This window comes from Crocuta crocuta, unplaced genomic scaffold, assembly GCF_008692635.1.
Source record: "Crocuta crocuta isolate KB4526 unplaced genomic scaffold, BGI_CrCroc_1.0 scaffold396, whole genome shotgun sequence".
In the NCBI taxonomy this organism is placed as follows: Eukaryota; Metazoa; Chordata; class Mammalia; order Carnivora; family Hyaenidae; genus Crocuta; species Crocuta crocuta.
Window position 1 is genome coordinate 3,743,373 of NW_027533259.1, and position 19,385 is coordinate 3,762,757.

At 38.3% G+C, this 19,385-nt stretch overlaps 2 long non-coding RNA genes across 2 annotated transcripts in view; both read right to left on the minus strand.

Annotated features, from left to right (window-relative positions):
* Positions 1 to 1,235: 1,235 nt before the first annotated feature.
* LOC144217385 (uncharacterized) overlaps positions 1,236 to 19,385 on the minus strand; it is a 31,703-nt gene continuing 13,553 nt past the window's right edge. Inside the window, exons 2-3 of the long non-coding RNA XR_013330896.1 lie at positions 17,924 to 18,057; positions 1,236 to 1,483 (exon numbers count right to left, since the gene is read on the minus strand). This is a non-coding gene — a long non-coding RNA (uncharacterized LOC144217385). The remainder of the gene's footprint in view (positions 1,484 to 17,923; positions 18,058 to 19,385) is intronic.
* On the minus strand, positions 12,524 to 13,283 carry LOC144217408 (uncharacterized). The gene is made up of 2 exons (XR_013330902.1): positions 13,106 to 13,283; positions 12,524 to 12,926 (listed from the first exon to the last, which is right to left on the minus strand). It is a non-coding gene; the product is annotated as an uncharacterized LOC144217408 (long non-coding RNA).

Here is a 19,385-nt window from a genome sequence, read left to right on the forward strand (position 1 = left end):
CACTTGTATATGTACTCTCTCTCTCTCTCAAAATGAAATCAATAAAACATTTAAAAAAAAACCACTCCAAGCTAGCCTCCAAAGATATTTTGGAAATTTTACTATGCATAAAAGTCTAATGCCTAGAAAGCCTAAAACATCTCTCCTGAATTAAGATTCTATAATGCAAAATACAAATAAAATAATCAACAATTCAGGGAATTCATTTTTCCTATGCAGGTAGTGGGCATGAAACTGAACAAACAGAAAACTATTGATTGGTAAAACAGGAATTCCCTGTTTTCAGCCACTCCAAGCATCTCAAATTCTCTCACAGGATATAATTAAATTGATAGAAGACAGCTTCTAAGGGTGCCTGTGTAGCTCAGGTGGTTAAGCACTGGACTTGTGGTTTGGACTCAGGTCACGATCTCACGGGGGCCCCGTGGTTCGAGCCCTATGTGGGGCTATGCACTGATAGTGTGGAGCCTGCCTGGGATTTCCTCTCTCTCCTCTCTGCTCCTCCCCCGCTGGTGCTTGTGCTTTCTCTCTCTCTTTCAAAATAAATAAATAAACATTTAAAAAAAAAACCTTTTTAAATGTTTTTGAGACAGAGAGCTGGTGCTCATGCTTTCTCTCACTCTCTCAAAATAAACATAAAAAACCTTTTTAAAAAAATGTTTATTTTTGAGACAGAGGGAGAGAAAGAGAGAGAGACAGAGCATGAGCAGGGGAGGGGCAGAGAGAGAGGGAGACACAGAATCTGAAGCAGGTTCCATCCAGGCTTTGAGCTGTCAGCACAGAGTCTGACACAGGGCTCCAACCCATGAACTGCGAGATCATGACCTGGGTAGAAGTCGTATGCTTAACCGACTGAGTCACACCCAATAAGCATTTTTTAAAAAAGAGAGTTCTAAAGGCAACTGCCTGTGATTAATTCCTGGTTCTGCCATTCACTAGCTGCTTTATCTTGGTCAAAAATTACTTAACCCCACTCTATGCCTCAATTTCCTTATTCACAGAATGGGGATAATAATACTGTCTAGATCACAGGGCTGTGGTAAGGATTAAATCAGTAATCCATACAAGGAGCTAAATACAGTGATTGACACATAAGAGCAAATTTACTTTTAGTGGTATTAGTTAATGTCTAGGTAAGGTGTTATACCAATGAGCCCAAAATACATTGTTTTAAATCAGATGTTTATTTCTCATTCTTCTACAGTGTTGCAAAGGAAGACAGACTGCTCCATAAATTCATCCAAGGACCCAGTTGACAATGTGTCTCTATTAGCCTCAGTGTATGGATTCTAATTAACACCAGAGTAAAAAGCAACTGCTTCAGTTGTCCTTTCTTCTTTGGGTAAGCTCTAGGTCCAGTGTGGGGTTTGGACTTGCAGACCTGAGATCAAGTCACATGCTCTTCTGACTGAGCTAGCCAGGGGCCCTTCAGTTGTCTTCATCCACAAAGGCTGAGGTAGCTCACCAGTACTATGTCTGCAATCTAGCCCATGAGTGAGGAAAAATAATGTGTTAAGAGTGAGCATTTCATTTTTAGGACACTGATGCAGAAACTACACCTATCATTTCTATTCATATTTATCAGTCAAAACCTAGTTGACATGGCCACATTGAGCTGTAAGGGAAGCTGGGAAATGTCCCTGGCTAGACAGCCATGTGCTCACTCATCATCCAGTGTACAGTGTAGTGGGTATCAGAAGAATGGATACTCAGAGATCATAATAGTCTCCCACAGTACATACTTTTTTTTTATACTGTGGTAAAATATCCATTACATAAAATTGACCATTTTAATTATTTTTAAGTGTACAGTTCAGTGACATTAAGTACATTCACACTATTGTGCAGCCGTCACTACATCCATCTCCCATTTTCATCACCTGAACTAAAAACTCTTTACCTATTAAACAATAACTGCCTATTACCCTTTCCCTAGAGCCCCTGATAACTACCATTCTATTTTCATCTGTGTGAAACTGACTAATCTAGTCACCTCATATGAATGATATCACACAGGGGTGCCTGGGTCACTCAGTTGGTTAAGTGTCCGACTTCAGCTCAGGTCATGATCTTGCCATTCCTCAAATAGATCCTCACATTGGGCTCTGTGTTGACAGCTCAGAGCCTAGAGCCTGCTTTGGGTTACCCCTCTACCACTTGTTCTTTCTCTCTCTCTCAAAAATAAATAAACATTTAAAAAGTAAATAAATGATATCACACAATATACACAATATGTGACCCTTTGAGTCCTTTGTTTCATTTAGTATAAAGTTTCCAAGATTTATCCATATTGTAGCATGTATTAGGACTTCACTTTCATTTAAGGCCAGTAATATTGCATTGCATAGATTTACCACATTTTATTTATACATTAATTATGACTGGGGACTTATCCTATTTCCGCCTTTTGGCTATTGTTACATTTCATATTCTAAATAATTACCTGAATTATTTTTTAAATTATAACTTACTACTTTTAGGAAACTCTTATACAACAAGCAACAAAATCAAAAAAGGACTGACTGTGAGTTTCACATTCCACTATCTCCAAATAAATGGACTGTGCTAATAAAATTACTGTCATTATCTGCCAGTAATTAATCTTTGTGCAATATCAGTGCAAGTCATTTGAGCGCTCTCAGTTTCATAATTTGTAGAATAAGGATACCAAAAGTAAAAGCAACAAAAGCAAAAATAAATAAGTGAGACTACATCAAACTAAAAAAGCTTCTGCACAGCAAAGGAAACTATTAAGAAAATGAAAAGGTAACATAATGAATGGAAGAGCATATCTGCAAATCAGATATCTCATTAAGAGGCCAATATCCAAAATAAATAAACAACTCCTCCAACTCAATATCAAAATAACAATCTGATTAAAAGTGGGCAGATAATCTGAAAAGACATTTTTCCAAAGCTGGTCAACAGGTACATAAAAAGATGTTCAACATCAGTAATCATCAAGGAAATGTAAGTATGAACCACAGTGAGATATCACTTCACACGTTAGAATGACTATTATCAAAAAGACTAGAAATAACAAGTGTTGGCAAGAATGTGGAAAAAAGGAAACCCTTGTGCACTATTGGCAGAAGTGTAAATTGGTGCAGCTACTATGGGAAACAGTATGGAGCTTCCTCAAAAAATTAACAATGAAACTATCATATGATCCAGCATTTCCACTTCCAGGTATTTACCCAAAGAAAACAAAAACATTAATTTTAAAAAAACCTATGCACCCCTATGTTTACTGCAGCATCATTTGCAATATACAATATATGGAAACAACCTAAGTTTCAATCAGTGAATGAATAGATAAAGAATATGTGATTATATCTACAGTAAAACCTTGACTTGCAAGTAACTTGTTCCGTAAGTGTTCCACAAGATGAGCAAACATTTCTCACAAATTTTAACTTGATAAATGAGCAATATCTTGCAATATAAGCAGTATGTGACACTGAATATCACATGATCACAACTAAATCGGTAGTTCTTGAAATTGATATATGAGTCCTTTGAATTATGCTCACAAACCAAGGTTTTACTGTATATGTGTACACAACACACACACACGTATGCATGCATATACAACACACACACATGCATACACACAGATGTGCATACACACACACACACAGGAATATTGTTTGGCCATGAAAAGGAATGAAATCTTGTCACTTCTGACAAAATGAATGGATAGACCTTGAGGACTATATACTAAGTAAAATGAATCAAAGACCTTTTTTATATGTGGAATCTAATATAGATAGATAGATAGATAATGTATGATATATATATACATATATGTATCATATATCGAGAACTGATTGGTAGTTGCCAGAGGCAGTGAGAGGGTGGGGGAAATGGGAGAACTGCTTTTGTTTTTTGTTTCAGTTTACATAAATTGAAGTTAAAAAAAGAACAACAGGGGCACCTGGCTGGCTCAGTTGGGAATGCATGCTACTCTCGATTTGGGGTTGTGAATTCAGTCTCCATGTTGGGTATGGAGATTACTTAAATATATATATTTAAAAAAAGAGAACGCTAATGTTATCTATCTTACAGGCTATTTATAACACATATATTGCATCTAGAATAGTAAGTGCTATATAAACGTCATTTTTTAAGATTATCAATTTGTCAGAATGGTATTTCAGGTACAATGGACAATGTTGGTTGGCCACCGAATGTCCATTTTCCTCTTCCTCCTTCCTAACAGATCCTTTGTCCAGGAACCTATCCCTTACCCTTGTAGCCTATGAGACTTATAGATTCTACTAAATTCCTAGCTCCGGGGATGGGCTCTAAATGGACTAATACAAAAATATTCATCTATTCCTTCCTTCTAAGAATAGGCAAACAATCCAATACTCATCAATTCAATTCCAGGAGAGGGTTGCTGGAAACTTCTGGAAAAGATCTCCTAATTTTTAAAAACAGTGATAGAAAACCAGTCTTTCCTGCCAGACATGAGCTGTGTTAAGATCTGCCTGCTAATGCTAACGGCTTCAAGTGGCATGATGGGGTAATCTGCTGGAAATGGAATCATCAAGAAGAGTGACTCATTGTATCCCTCAAAGAATTTGTAATTTAAAGGATCTGCTGAATTGAATACTGAAATGGGAACACAGGAAATCGAAGATCCCAGAGAAGGGTAGGGTGCAAACAGCAAGACTGAGTGCATAGCTGATGGAAAGGGGTAGGTGTATTACTTTGCTATACAGAGTACCACAGACTGGGTGGCTTACAAAACCAGAAATCTATTTTCTCACAGTTCTGGAGGCCAAAAGTCCAAAATCAAGGTGTTGGCAGGGTTGGATTCTTCTAAGGCCCCTCTCCTTGGTTTGTGGATGGCTGTCTTTATGTTCACCTGGGTTCTCCCTGTGTGTCTGTCCAAATTTCCTCTAAGGATACCAGTCATATTTTACTAGGGCCCACACTGACTTCATTTCAACTTAATCACCTCTCTAAAGGCTCTATCCCCTACAGTCACACTCTGTGGTGCTGGGGATTGGGTAGGACTTCAACATTTGAATTTTTGAATGGAAATAATTCAGGGGTTAGAAAGAGTGGAAATAATACTTGGAAAAAGAAGAGTGGAGAGGAAAATGACCAATAATTTGCAGAAGATCATGAGTTGTTCCTAAGAGAAAGGGTAAGGAGGAAATATGAAAGAGGTACAATGGGCCTCCAGGAGAACTGCTTTAGGCACTGCTCCAGAAATTTAAATATTCTGAAGCCCCTTCTATTATAGGCTTATGTTCTTCAGAATTCTAATGATAAGACTGCTCTTTGGGTTACTGAATAGGTGTTTTCATTCTATATTTATGTCTGAACTTCGTAAGTTTCCATTTGAAGTCAGGAAATAAACTCAGTCACCATTTATATATGTTAATTTTTTTGAACCAAAGAAATTAGCTTTGAGAATATAGGGATAAGCAGACCAAGTAATGAATGTGTTCATGGTACCTACTAGTCATTAGCTCATGCCTAGTCCTTAATTATGAGTTCAAGTTGTGTTGAATGCAATGCGAGAAGATCTAACAGCAGGGATACTCCAAAAAAGATTCATTAACACATGCAATATAAAGTGGTGGAATAAAGCAGAGGTATATTTCAAGGAAGAAGTATCATTATGAACATAATAAAAAGAAGAGCCTGACTTATAACAATTTATACTTGAAGAGTTATGTAGGGGTCCTATATTGAGCCTGAGCTCTGTACACTCTTAAGATTAAGCCATGGATGTTCTATCTGGTGCACCGTGGAGCCAATTTGCCTGAGGATATATTTACATTAGGGATTAATAAGGCTTTTAGGGTTCAAACCTCAGGCGTTTGGGGGCACGTGGGTGGCTCTGTCAGTTGGGCGTCCAACTTCGACTGAGATCATGATCTCACAGTTTGGGAGTTCGAGCCCCATGTCGGGCTCTGTGCTGACAGCTCAGAGCCTAGAGCCTGCTTCAGATTCTGTGTCTCCCTTTCTCTCTGCCCCTCCCCCACTTGCACTCTGTCTCTCTCAAAAATAAACAGTAGGGAAAAAAAAAAGCTCATGTATTTGGTTTAAAGCAAAACATCAAGAACTGTAAGCAATCTGAGATTTTATCCTGAATGCAAACTAAAAAATTAGCCTGCCACATGGATATTGGTACAAGATATAAGGCTCTTGATTTAGAGAGAAAGGAGAGTTTATTATAGCAATAGCATTATCCCAAATATCAGCATTTGAGGTGTGGGAGGAGGACACTAGTTTAGAGTCCCAATTCCCTGCACATGCAGGGGGCTACATTATAGGAGAGGAACCTTCAGCCTACGGAATCTGAACCTTTTATAAGGGACAGTAAAAGCTCGTTTGCTCTTTGCTCCAGGTGATACCATTTCTGTCTTCTAAGGTTGTTTGCTATACAAACATCCTGAAGATATGGCCCAGAACAAAGGGCAGTCAGTGCTTCATTCACCTTATATGTAGAAATGCAAACTTCACGAAGAATTATCTTCAAACAGGCAACAGGTCTAGTGTCTGAGGGAAAGGGTATTTCTGAGTATCTGTTATAGTAACCTCCCATTCATCCTTGCTCTTAGAGAGTCATGCCAGGGTTCCAATCCAAGAGGGCTGTGATAAAAGAAGAAAAACTAAAGGGACCATTTCACTAAAACCTTGTTGAGTCATTGAGAGTGCAAGGAATTCTTGGCACTGGTATAGTTACTTTGACAGAACTGATGAATTTGACTTTGGCACCAAGAGAAGGCATTACCACATCTCTACAAATATTACCACAGTGGCTTGGACAGCAGAGAAAGAGAATGAAAGATGCTACCTCATAATCAAAATGATGTGTTCATAGATGCTTGTGGTATTCCAATAGTAGCCTGGATTTTAAGTCTCTAAGAAATTTAAAATTATAGGGGCGCCTGAGTGGCTCGGTCAGTTAGGCGTCAGATTCTTTATTTCATCTCAGGTCATGATCAGACATTTCATGAGATCAAGACCTGGGTCAAGCTCTTCACTGACAGCACAGAATGTCTTTGGGATTCTCTCTCCCTGTCTCTGCTTGACCCCCACTTATGCGCTCTCTCTCAAAATAAAAAAAAAATTAAAAAAAAGAAATTTAAATTATAAAGTTCTATCAACATTCAGTGATTTCTGAACTGTCCCAAAGACCTTGAGAGTATTAAGGAGCGCAGCATTGTTTCTTTAAAAAAATTTTTTTCTTAATGTTTATTTTTGAGAGAAAGAGAGAAAACACAAGAGGGAGAAAGGCAGAGAGGGAGAGGGAGACATAGAATCTGAATGAAGCAGGCTCCAGGCACCGAGCTGCCAGCACAGAGCCCGATGCAGGGCTCACACTCATGAACCATGAGATAATGACCTGAACCAAAGTCAGAGGCTCAACCAACTAAGCCACCCAGGCACCGTGCTTAGCATTGTTTCTTAATCATTATGCCACATTATCTCAAAAGATGGATGATATTTACCTATGGGACATACTTCATGGATGCATTCAGATTTCCAAAAATGACATATGCAAAAAAAAAAAAGAGCAATTTTGCATATAAATGAAAAAAACTGCATTACAAAATGCTTTGTTAAATGTTCATCTAATAATATTATGAATACAGTAATAAAATTGGTCGAGTAAGGGTCAACAAGGTACAGCTTGTGTCTTTTTTAAACTGTCATGATTCTCCCTTAAACTCTACTCTATATTAACATTAATAAAACAAGTTCACACTATTGAAGACCACCTAAATTAACCTTATTTTATTACTAAAATAAAAACGTAAAATTGGTAGATTCCTCCTGCCCTTATTACTAATGTAAGGAGTATTTTTATACTACTTTGAGAGCTCTCATTTGGCCATCATAACTGTTAGGTATCAATTAATAATAATGCCCATAGACATTTTATTTTTGGGTAGTATAAATGTTGATGCAATCATTTGCAATCTCCTCTTCTTTCCAGTCATGGGAAAAAATTTGAAAAGTGAACTCACAATCATGAAAATAATTCAAAATGGCCACAAAGGTAGGTTGTGGATTCTGCAAATTCCCTGTATGTCAGCTGTACTTCTACCCTTCTCTCTCAGGAGATCATATTGGGACATATGTGAGAAAGTGATATTTAAGCCACTTATCAACGTGTGTGTGTGTGTGTGTACATACATGTAAACATAAATAATTCAGAACTGTGGTGCCTTATTATGGGGAAATTCTTTTGATCATTGTATATCAAAACATGACTCACAATGTGTTATCTCACTGAGGTTGCAAATAAACAAAAAACCACTCAGATTCATGTAAGTCTTAGTTCTTGATACCCTTACCATTAAATTCACATTTATACCAACTATTTATGGAACAATCTTTGAAGTAAAAATATGTGGAAGAAATCATTTTATAGACTTAACAATTAACTTTTAATATGCCAGTGACTTGTAACAAACATGTAGAAATACCAGCTAAGACAGCCACAGATGAAACAAAGCCAAGTGAGATCCAACAATTATGGTTAGTGTTAAATTGGATGAGTCTTCTCTCTGTTGAAATAGGAGACAAATGCTTTATAGAATTGCATTAAAGCATACATGTGAAAAAAAAGAAGCAATTATTTTTGCTTTATTTGGCATTGGGCAGACTTCAGTTGGAACAAACCATATTTAATTTTCATGTCATGCTGTATAAAGAGAAAAAACTTGGAGCATGTTCAAAGAAGAACAGCAACTGATTAAAGGTTTATAAAATTAGACCTATGAGAAATTGTTAAAATAACTAGGCATGTTCAGTCAAATGCAAGACATTCAGGGAGGATGAACAATTACCTACAAATATGTAAAGAAATGGTGGTTTCCAACCCTGAGGTTTAGGCTAAACAGAAAGTTAAATAATAGGATTAAGAACACAAAACAAAACAAAACAAAAACCATAGCAATGAAAGTTAGAAACTAAATATTGTAAAAACAAACGAAAAAGCTTTTAGAAATTGATGAATGGAGGTACCTATAATTTGGAATTTTGCATATATAATTATTAAAACAATGGAATTCAATTCTGTACTTATACAGAAATAATTTAGAAAGTAGAAAAAGTATTTGATGGATTGCATTGAAAAGTAAAAATCACTAAGGGAAATAAGTCAGAGTAGGATGAATCCTATGGTTTGGCTTATATGTGGAATCTAAAAAACAAAACAAAACAAAATGAACAAAAACAGAAACAGACTCAGATACAGGAAACATACTGCTGGTTACCAAAGTGGGGAGAGAGTGGTGGGGGAGCCAAGAAAATAGGTGAAGGGATTAAGAGATACAAACTTTCAGTTATAAAATAAGTAAGTCATGGGGGTATAGTGTATAGCATAGGAAATATAGTCAAAAGTACTGTAATAACTTTGTATGGCGACAGATGGTAATTAGATGTATCATGGGGATCATTCTGTAATGTACAAAAATATCAAATCACTATGATATACATCTGAAACTTACATATTGCCATGTCAATGACACTTTAATTTAAAAAAGTAAAAATCATTTGATCAAGTATGAGGAACATTTCTAAGAAAATATGTTATACTTGGTGGCTTTCTTTGGGATGCATGATAGCGAGAACAGAAAAGAGCTCTGATAGTTAAGTGTGAGCTTCTGTGTAAGGGCAGGGAGGCAGTGTGGTGAGCAGCTTTTCTGACCTATGCGGGGGCGGGGGGGGTTCACCAGGAATCCCCACCATGATTCTCTCTACAGTGGTCCTCAACAGTTAATTATTCTTTCTGTTATTTCCAGGGGAAATAGTTATTTCTCGGAAGTATCTTCTGCTTTTTGGAAATCTTGTTGGGCAAAGCATGTAGACAAATATTCTCTAGTTTACTACACTCTTTACCCCTTATGTAGAAGGTGGGGGGGGGGATGAAACCACAAAGTCTGCACCATGTTCTCATGTTCTTTGACTTTAAAGCTGTTCTACTAGCCTTATGATAATTTGTTTTTTAACTTAGAAATGCAGAGAATCTAACAATAATCACCTTTAAGTGTTCTAGTTCCTTCTGTATGTTTGGCACCTGAACCCTGTGTTTAATACGATCCCAACATCAATTACAGTGTGTGTGTTTTTCCCCATGCTGAACAGTTCTCAGACCCCAGCTGGGTGTTCTACAATTCAACCTAATTCTGACACTATCTACCTGGCATAGCATCACATCCCAGTTAAAGATTCTGAGTGGCAACACTGCCCTCCTCACCACCCCACCCCTTCTTCGGATCCAATCTCAAGTCCAGCTTGTTACCTGTGTTTCTCACCCGCTGTACAGAACAAGTTCCCACAGCCTCCTCACTGGGTTCAGTTAATTTGCTAGTGTGGTTCACACTCAGAAACATTTTACTTATTACATCATCAGTTTATTATAAATGGATATAACTCCTCCAAGGAGCCCTAATTCTTCCCTTCCCTTATGCCAGTTCCACAGTACCTCCCAATACACCTGACAAAAGTTAATGATCAATTCAGTTAATGCTGAGTTCTCTTGAGTATAACATGAAAGGGCCCAGATCCAAGTTGTAAAAGCAGGTTAACACCCTCAGGTCTGCACTATCTTTGAGGATACCACACCAGCAGCTCTGGTGATGGGAGAATAATACACTATAGGCTTTCACAGGGCAAAGTCCAATCAGAACATTCTGATGAAGCTGTTAACAAGATCAAACAAAGTCCCAGATAGGACTGGTGTCCGTTGGGCCTACTGAAGACCAAAACAGATTAGTGATAAGGCAAATATGGTATTTGTAACATATTTAAATACTGGTGAAATACAGGTGAAGAGTGTTAACATGGTGGGTCATGTTAAAAATCAAAAGTTGGGATACTCTGAGTCTTAGTTTCTTGTTTGGGCCCCTGTTTGCTAATTTGGCTTCATTAATCTTGTTTTGATATCTTCCTACCAGTAATTTTATGTTGCCATTATGTTATTACTGTGCATGCTGGTGGATAAATCTAAATTTCAGCTAATCAAGAGGCACCTGGGTGGCTCAGTCTGGTTAAGCATCCAACTCTTGGATTTCGGCTCAGGTCATGATCTCACGGTTTGTGAGTTGGAGCCCCACACTGGGCTCCACGCTGTCAGTGTGCAGCCTGCTTGGGATTCTCTCTCCCTCTCTCTGCCCCTCTCGTGCACACTCGCTCTCTCAAAATAAATAAATAAAAAATTTTCAGCTAATCTATATAAATAATACCTGTTCTATTTTTCACTAGCATAATATGGTCAAAACATTTCTGTTCACAAAAGATGCTATTCAACACTGGACATCTGATTTTTAAACTCCATACAATTAGTTTATTTGGTTTACTGCTGGGATACAGCTTGTAGCTAACATATCTTGCAAGCACAGAGTGCAGAGGGGTCAGACTGCCACTTGTCATTATAGTTCAGGTCAGTATCAGATAATAGTAGTCTTTAAGAATCTACAGAAAAAAATCATCCCATTCATATGGCATGGCGAAGAATGCTCTCACCATATGCTTGTTTAAATACTTAAGCAGATTCAAAGTTTCCTGAGAAAAATACAGGCCACATAATAACCCTGTCTGGTGGTGCCTCCCACATATAAATCCAAAGCAAAGAGGGGTAAAATTTATCTGAAGAGACTGCAGATTTTTAAAAAAATGACTAAGTAACAGTTTTATTTTAAATATCAATATTTATAATAAATTAGAAATCACAACCTTAGTAAATATTTAAACTCCTGATAACTTAATTCTTTTTAGATGTCAACTTAAAATTATATAAGAAGGTGCACAGTTCAAATTCTCTTGGAGACACTCAACATTTTTTGAGGATCACTGTTCTAACCTATAATTATTGAATCCCAACCGTTTCTGCCTCTGCAGGGCACATTGAGTGAGAGCTCCATTCTGGGCTTCAACAGGGATGAATGACTTATAGGCAGGATGAGACTGGGGAAGGTGGGCAGAATCATTCCAGAGATGAGTATCTGGTGAGGCCTCTGCTTGATGTGGCCACATGAGTACCCTCTCCTGGTGGCTGGGCCTGGTGTTGCTGTCCTTTGTTACAACTCACCAGGTCAACAGAGGATGAGGGAGCCAATGATGCTCAGGGATCTTTAACTTCCCACTAAATTATTCCCAAGTGACCTGAGCAGTTCAGTTCTGCATCATGACTGACAAAGTCAGAGACTCCTAGGGACATCTTTGCTTCTTCCCTTTTCTTTGTCCCCCTTTCCCTTCCCCATTGCCTTTAAGCCTATTAGAGTGAGCATGGGCATCAGAGCTGTGATTTTCACCCACATATAAAATGAATGTTGACGACCACTTAAGGAAGTTGTTAAACTCATCTGCTATAGATAGAGAATCTGGTGTAAAGAGCATTTTTCCACCCCTGATAAGCTATATGTACATTTTCTCCTCAGGCAGACATCAGGGGGCCAGGGGCTTGGTTTACAGCAAAGATGCTAAACCTCTCTGTCATTTCACTCTCTTATACTGAGGAACAATCTTAAGCAGTAATGCAACATGATACATTTCTATACAGTGTCTGATTTTATTTTTTGGAGGGGCTTCTTACACCGTATTGATTTTATTTCAATAGCCTCCATTTATGTTCCATGTTTCATATTAGATCTGTGTCAGTCTCTATGCAGTTGGCCATTTCTCCAGAGCCAGGACTCTAGATGCAGATTATCTGAGGTCTCTGAAGCTTGCTCTGTAGGTAGTGTTTGCACAGGTCTTGTCTTGGAGTGGTGTAGCTCTATAGAATCCATTGGGTCTGGCCTGGCTGCTTTTGGCTCAGTCTATGGGTGAAACTAATTGCTCCTCCTTGCTCTCTTCTTTATTCTCGAAGTAGTTATAAATTTAGGAGAGTACTTTTTTCTTGAATTCGTGTGAAGTGATCTTTTTGTCTTCTTGTATATCTTTAGCACCTGGTAAGGCAACAAGGTGAGCCCAGAGGACACTGGGTCGGCAGAAGGGAAATAGGGACTGGGTGGAAAGTGGAGGTTTGTACTAGGCAGAGGCAGGATTATCTGTGGAGGGGACTGGGCTGATGGGGTCGGGGGAACATAAATGGAGAAGAAGAAAAGTTGGAGTAGGGTCATCTGACCTTGCTATTGCCTCTTGATCTGGGTTGAGAGGTAGTCTTCCTCTTCTTCCATCGCTTGGTGCTTGTGGTTTGTGGCTTCCATGATTTCTTCACCACTTTTGCCATGTTGCAGCCTCTCAGTCATCTAACCCCAGGAATCTGGCCTCTGTATCTATATCTCTCCCAGAACAATGGGGAGTCACACCCCTTCTGCTCTGTTTGATCAGCATGGCACTCACCAGCCAATGGTGGCTAAGGGGAGCTCAGACATCACAAAAGACCACTCTGGAGGGGTGGAGATGCTAGGTAGGCCAAGATCCTCTAGCTGGAAAAGATAACTGCTAAAGAGCCTTCTTATACTGTCCTGCCCCCCTCTTTGTCTCTCCCTAGTCAATTCTAATTGTATACACAGCAGAGAGGGGTGTTTACCCCAAGTCAGTCCCCATGGTTCATTCTACTGACTCCTACTTTTTACTGTTAGTTAGTATTGTGAGATATCTAAAATCACTAAGATATAAGTATGGCAGCCTGATTTGGAAAACCTAGGAATCAAGAAATTAGGGGACAGTGTTTGAGGCATGAAGCCCTTCATTGTCTGCTCAGAGAAGAAGGCTTTGAAGTATAAATTAGGGGCAGGTGAGTGTGTGTGTGTTAGGATCACTCATTCACAAGAAATAAGATTATATTTAGGAATATATTTATGTTTACAGATATTATGTATAATTATCTTTTGGAGATCAGATGGAAATCTTTGGAAGAACATCTTCAAAGAAGCAAGGAGTTTTATTTAACTTCAATTTTGGGGGATTGCAGATTAGCAGGGATCAGAAGCAAAAGCTCACTTCTGAACCAGAGCTCACCTTTCTCCTCATCTGTACCCATCCTCTCTACCAAGAGTAGAAATGCAAGACTACAGAGACAGAAAATAAACTAGTGGTTAATTAGGGCTAGGAGAAGAGTAAGGAAATACCGAGTGACAGCTAATGGATGTGTGGTTTCTTATGGGTGATGAAAAACATTATGGTGATGGTCGCACAACTTTGTGAATATGCTAAAAACCACTGAACTGTAAAAAAAAAAAAATACTGGGGTATGATTTAGTTCTATTAAAATTTGATTGCAACTACAAAGAGAGCAAAAACCAGGCAAGGACTAAAGCTACAGACCTCAAATGCACACCTGAGGCTATGAAATTTTAAGACACAAGAAGAAATCAAGTGAACTAGGCCTTCACTTTTTCTGTGTGGACACATGGCATTCCAGAAAAAAAAAAATAGTCTTTTGTGAAAATCCGGGAGGAAAGGAGGTAAAAGGATAAGACTGTGGAAAGAAGGCAGGCATAAAGGAAGAAGAGTCAAGTCAGGAGATGAGAAAACATCCACAGGACCAATGTCTTATGGTTTAAGTCAGGAGACCTCCGTTATCCGCACACACGATGATCTGTAAGGAACTGAAATAGCTGGCACGCCGCTGATCCTACTCCCAGACTGATGCCTATTCTGCCCCAGCCTCCAATCAGGGAAGAGCGAGCTCAACCGGCACCCTTAACAAAGACTATTGCGCAGTCAGAAGTACCTATCTACCCACAGCTTATCCAGTTGTAAGGTGGACAAACAGTATAGCCAGAGATGGGCTCTGTGAAGCAGATCAGGAACAGGGCCTGCTATATGAACTGTAGAGTCAGGTTAAAAACAATAGGATCTTATTCCTGACAGGTAAAAATATTCAATAAATAGTTTTGCTCCTGTCTTGGCATGTGCTATAAGTTAAAAAGCAGAATAAAGCATGAATAGACTGAAGAGAATAAAGACTGAATAGACTGTATAAGTGCAATGTATTAAAAAAAACTATAAGATTAAGATCCAATAAAAATATACCCAAAATAGTGGTATTTTAGTGGTTGTTTCTACCTAGCTACTTTCTTTTTTTTTTTTTCCTAGGAGAGAGAGACAGCGTGAGCAGGGGAAGGTCAGAGAGAGAGGGAGATACAGACTGAAACAGGCTCCAGGCTCTGAGCTGGCAGTCAGCACAGAGCCCGACGCAGGGCTCGAACCCACGAACCGCAAGATCATGAGTTTTGTAGAATCTGGGTTGAGAGGTAGTCCTGAGCGAAAGTCGGACGCTTAACCGACTAAGCCACCCAGGCGCCCCCAGAATATTATATTTTATTATTATATCATGTTGTATATTTTTTTGTGTTATGTATGTATGTATATTTGTAATGTATCTCTCCCATGAGGCCAGGATCATGTTCATTTAATTTGCCACTGTATACTTAAAACTTAGCATAATGAGCACATGGTAGGGGCTCAATAAACATTATTCGATACAAGACTCTGGGTTGTAAGGTATAGAACTGTAGAATCATTATATTGTACACCTGAGACTAACATAACACTATATGTTGACTATATATACTTCAATAACAAGAAAAAGAATAAAGACTCTCTGGGTATATTTTTATTGAAAAGATTCACTAATGACCAAATTACAGCCTGTTGTTTCTGTCCTTTTATATGTACATTTTGGAAAAAGGTGGAAAAGTCTGAATTGTAATTTACTGGCAGTCAGATTGGCTACCTTACTTATTTTGTTCTTTAAAAATAGCCATGCGATAAATACCATGAAGGTGAAAATTCTAATTCTGAAAGACTCCACTGCTAATCCCCAACTTTTCCATACAGTGCTAGTTTTTATAACAATCTAAACACACAAAAAGTACATATAGTTCCAAATATTTATCAGCTTACAGTAATATGATTATAAGTCATGAGTGAGAGTGAAAAAAAAAAAAAAAAACCTCGACATGTACTGAACTGGACGAACAGGTTTTTGAGTCCAAAGGTGGCAAATGTGTAGTTGAATAGAGCAAAAACAGAAATTGTTAAAAGAACAGTAGTGGAAGCACAAAGAGGAAGTTCCTTCATAAGAAAAATGCGTTTCTAGGGACAGCAGACATTATATTCTGGACCAAGTAGCTGTACGTCACAGACTGCTGTACTGGTTACAAAGGGGACCAAATTAGAGATGATGGATGTGTTCTTAGAAATCTAGTTCCACTATTGGATAGCAACTCCAAGTACAGGCTCTATGATCATAGGTCAGTACCATATTTATTAACCTCTTGTATATAATTTCATTTTCATTCGGCTAACAAATTACAGTGAGTATAGAAAATATATCCACAAAATATAGAATTTCCAGACTAGATATAAGAAACAAGATTTGAAACATCAGGCTATATTTTTACAAATGGCCAGGTCTCTATGATGGGTAAACTGCTAATGCAGTTAGGAGCATACTTATGCTAGGCTTCCACATAAGAGTTTATGTGAAGAAATGATTCTACAAAACTAAAAAGTCAAAATACTATTTGTCTAAAGAATGGCAGAGCTATTACAAATACATTTGAATTTTTTAAAAAGTAGTACTTCAAAATGCTTTCATTGACTTGCATAAATAAGGCCATAAATGATCAAATATTCAATGGCCAACAAAGACCTAAAATAACAAAAATATTTGATATATATGTTCATTGCATTAATGTGTAAATACATTTTGTGTTACTATATAAACAGAATAAGCAACTAACATATTAATTGATATATTGCTGACCTGGGCTTTATATTAATATATTAGTTAATATTAAATAATATACTAATTAATTAAAGTACTGCTGACTTCCAGATTTTGCTGACCCACACAAAGGTTCTAAGGAGACACATCTGAGTTGAAGGTGTTACCCCTGGCCTTGACAACTGTCTTAGTCATACTATTTTGGAACCTCATGCACATGACTATGTATAACTTGCATAAAAAGGACTGGCTGTCTTTAGCACTTGAAGATTACACACCTAGAATAACGTATGTTTTGTCTAAAGTCCTCCCAGCACCAATGATAAACTATCAAACTGTTGACAGCTATGACTTCTGTTTGTAGGGCCCTACTTCTGATTTTAGCTCCACTTCTGCCTCATGTGGTTCTTAAAGTAAATTTTTTCCCCTAAAACTGGCCCTGTTTTGAACTGAAGGTCAAGTATTTCCTAATTCCTCCTTCAACATAAACTACACCAAACACAAAGGTGAACAGATTGTTTTCTAACAATAGTACCTTTAATAGAAGTACTGAAAAGCTAAGAAATCTCTTCAAGTTAAAATAAGTCATTTTTTTTTGGAGATTTTAAAAAAAATGTTTATTTATTTATTTATTACATTTATTTATTTTTGACAGAGTGTGAGCAGAGGAGGGACAGAGAGAGAAGGAGACACAGAATCCGAAGCAGGCTCCAGGCTCTAAGTAAACACTCAGTACAGAGCCTGATGTGGGGCTCGAACCCACGAATCATGAGATCATGACCTGAGCCAAAGTCGGATGCTTAATCGACTGAGCCACCCAGGTGCCCCAATGTTTATTTATTTTTGAAAGAGAGAGACAGAACTTGAGTGGGGGAGGGGCAGAGAGAGACGGAGACACAGAATCTGAAACAGGCTCCAGGCTCTGAGCTGTCAGCATGGAGTCCAACACGGGGCTAAACTCATGAGCTGTGAGATCATGACCTGAGCCGAAGTCGGTTGCTTAACTGAGTGAGTCACCCAGGCACCGCAAAATAAGTTATTAAAGAGCATGAATAAAGACAGGACAGATATAGTTTGTACTCAAACTCTTCCATGGCTCTCATTTTCTAACCAGGGTCTCCAAACTCTTTGACTATGCACCATGTATTAGTTTCGAAGGCTACCATAACAAAGTACCATAAACTAGACGGCTTAAACAATAGAAAATTGTCTCACAGTTTTGGAGGCTAGAATCCAAGATCAAGGTTTCAGCATGATTTGTACCTTCTGAGGGCTGTCAGGGAAAGATCTGTTTCATGCCTTTCTCATAGCTTCTGATGATATGCCTGCCATCTTGGAGTTCCTTGGCTTAAAGAAGTATCAATCCAACATCTGCCTTCATCTTCACGTGGCATGATCTATTTTTATAAGGACACCAGTTAGATTAGAGGCCCACACTACTCTGGTGTGATCTCATCTTAACTAATTATATCTGCAAGGACCCTATTCCAAATAAAGTCATATTCTGAGATACTAGGGGTTAGAACTTGAACATGAATTTTGGAGGAACACCATTCAACCTATAACACACCATAATATGTGTATATTTATTTATTTATAAGTTATTTACATCCAGTACTACATTAGGAATTATACACATTATAATGTCTATTTTTTAAGTTTATTTATTTATTATTTTTAGAGAGAAAGCAAGGGAGGGGCAGAGAGAGAGGGAGAGAGAGAGAATCCCAAAAAGGCTCCATGCTGTCAGCACAAAGCCCAATGTGGGGCTTGAACTCACGAACCATGAGATCATTACCTGATCTGAAACCAAGAGTCAGATGCTTAATCGACTGAGCCACCCAGGTGCCCCCTATAATCCCTATTTAATTGGAAGTTTGAAAAAGATAAGGCAAAGGTAAATATACATATAAGTGTGGGCACCTGGGTGGCTCAGTTGGGTGAGTGTCTGACTCTTGCTTTTGGCTCAGGTCACGATCTCACTGTTTCATGAGTTCGAGTCCCATGTTGGGCTCTGCACTGGCAGGGTGGAGCCTGCTTTGGCTTCTCTTTTCCTTTCTCTCTGTCCCTCTCCCACTCATACTGTCTCTGTTTCTCTCAAAATAAATAAATAAGCTTTAAAAATATATGCATATAAGTAGTAATATTTTCTTTCTGAATCCTGACAGATTGCCTTGCACACTCCCTGGATTACACATATCTCACAGATTTCAAGGATAAAATCAAGTTCTTTGGCTTAAAACACTGAACCTTTCACCATCTGCCCTCTGCTTACTTCACCTGCCTTGTCTCCTATCACCCCCAGCATATCTGGCATTCCAACCAGCGTGAACTATGTGCAATTTCCCACATACACTAGGGCTCATTCTCGCTTCAACAACTCTGCACATGCTGTTTCCTATTTCTGGAATGCCCTCATTCTCTTTGCTTCCTGTAAACACACAGTGAACTCCCAATCATTTTCTAAAACTCAGCTCAAATGCCATCTCCTTTGGGAAGCTCTCACTGAGTGCTCTAGGCAGCATGAAGCACTTTCCGAGTGCGTGTAGTACCTCTTTCCTATCTCTATCATGGCAAATCTGTTTACACATGTATGTTAGGCTGAACTGATATTTGACCATTTTTGACCTTAAAAAAAGCAATTTTATATGTTTCAATTTAACACTTTAGTAGATGACAAGTTCATTGAGGCCAAAGACGTTTTACTCATTTTTGTATTTCCAGT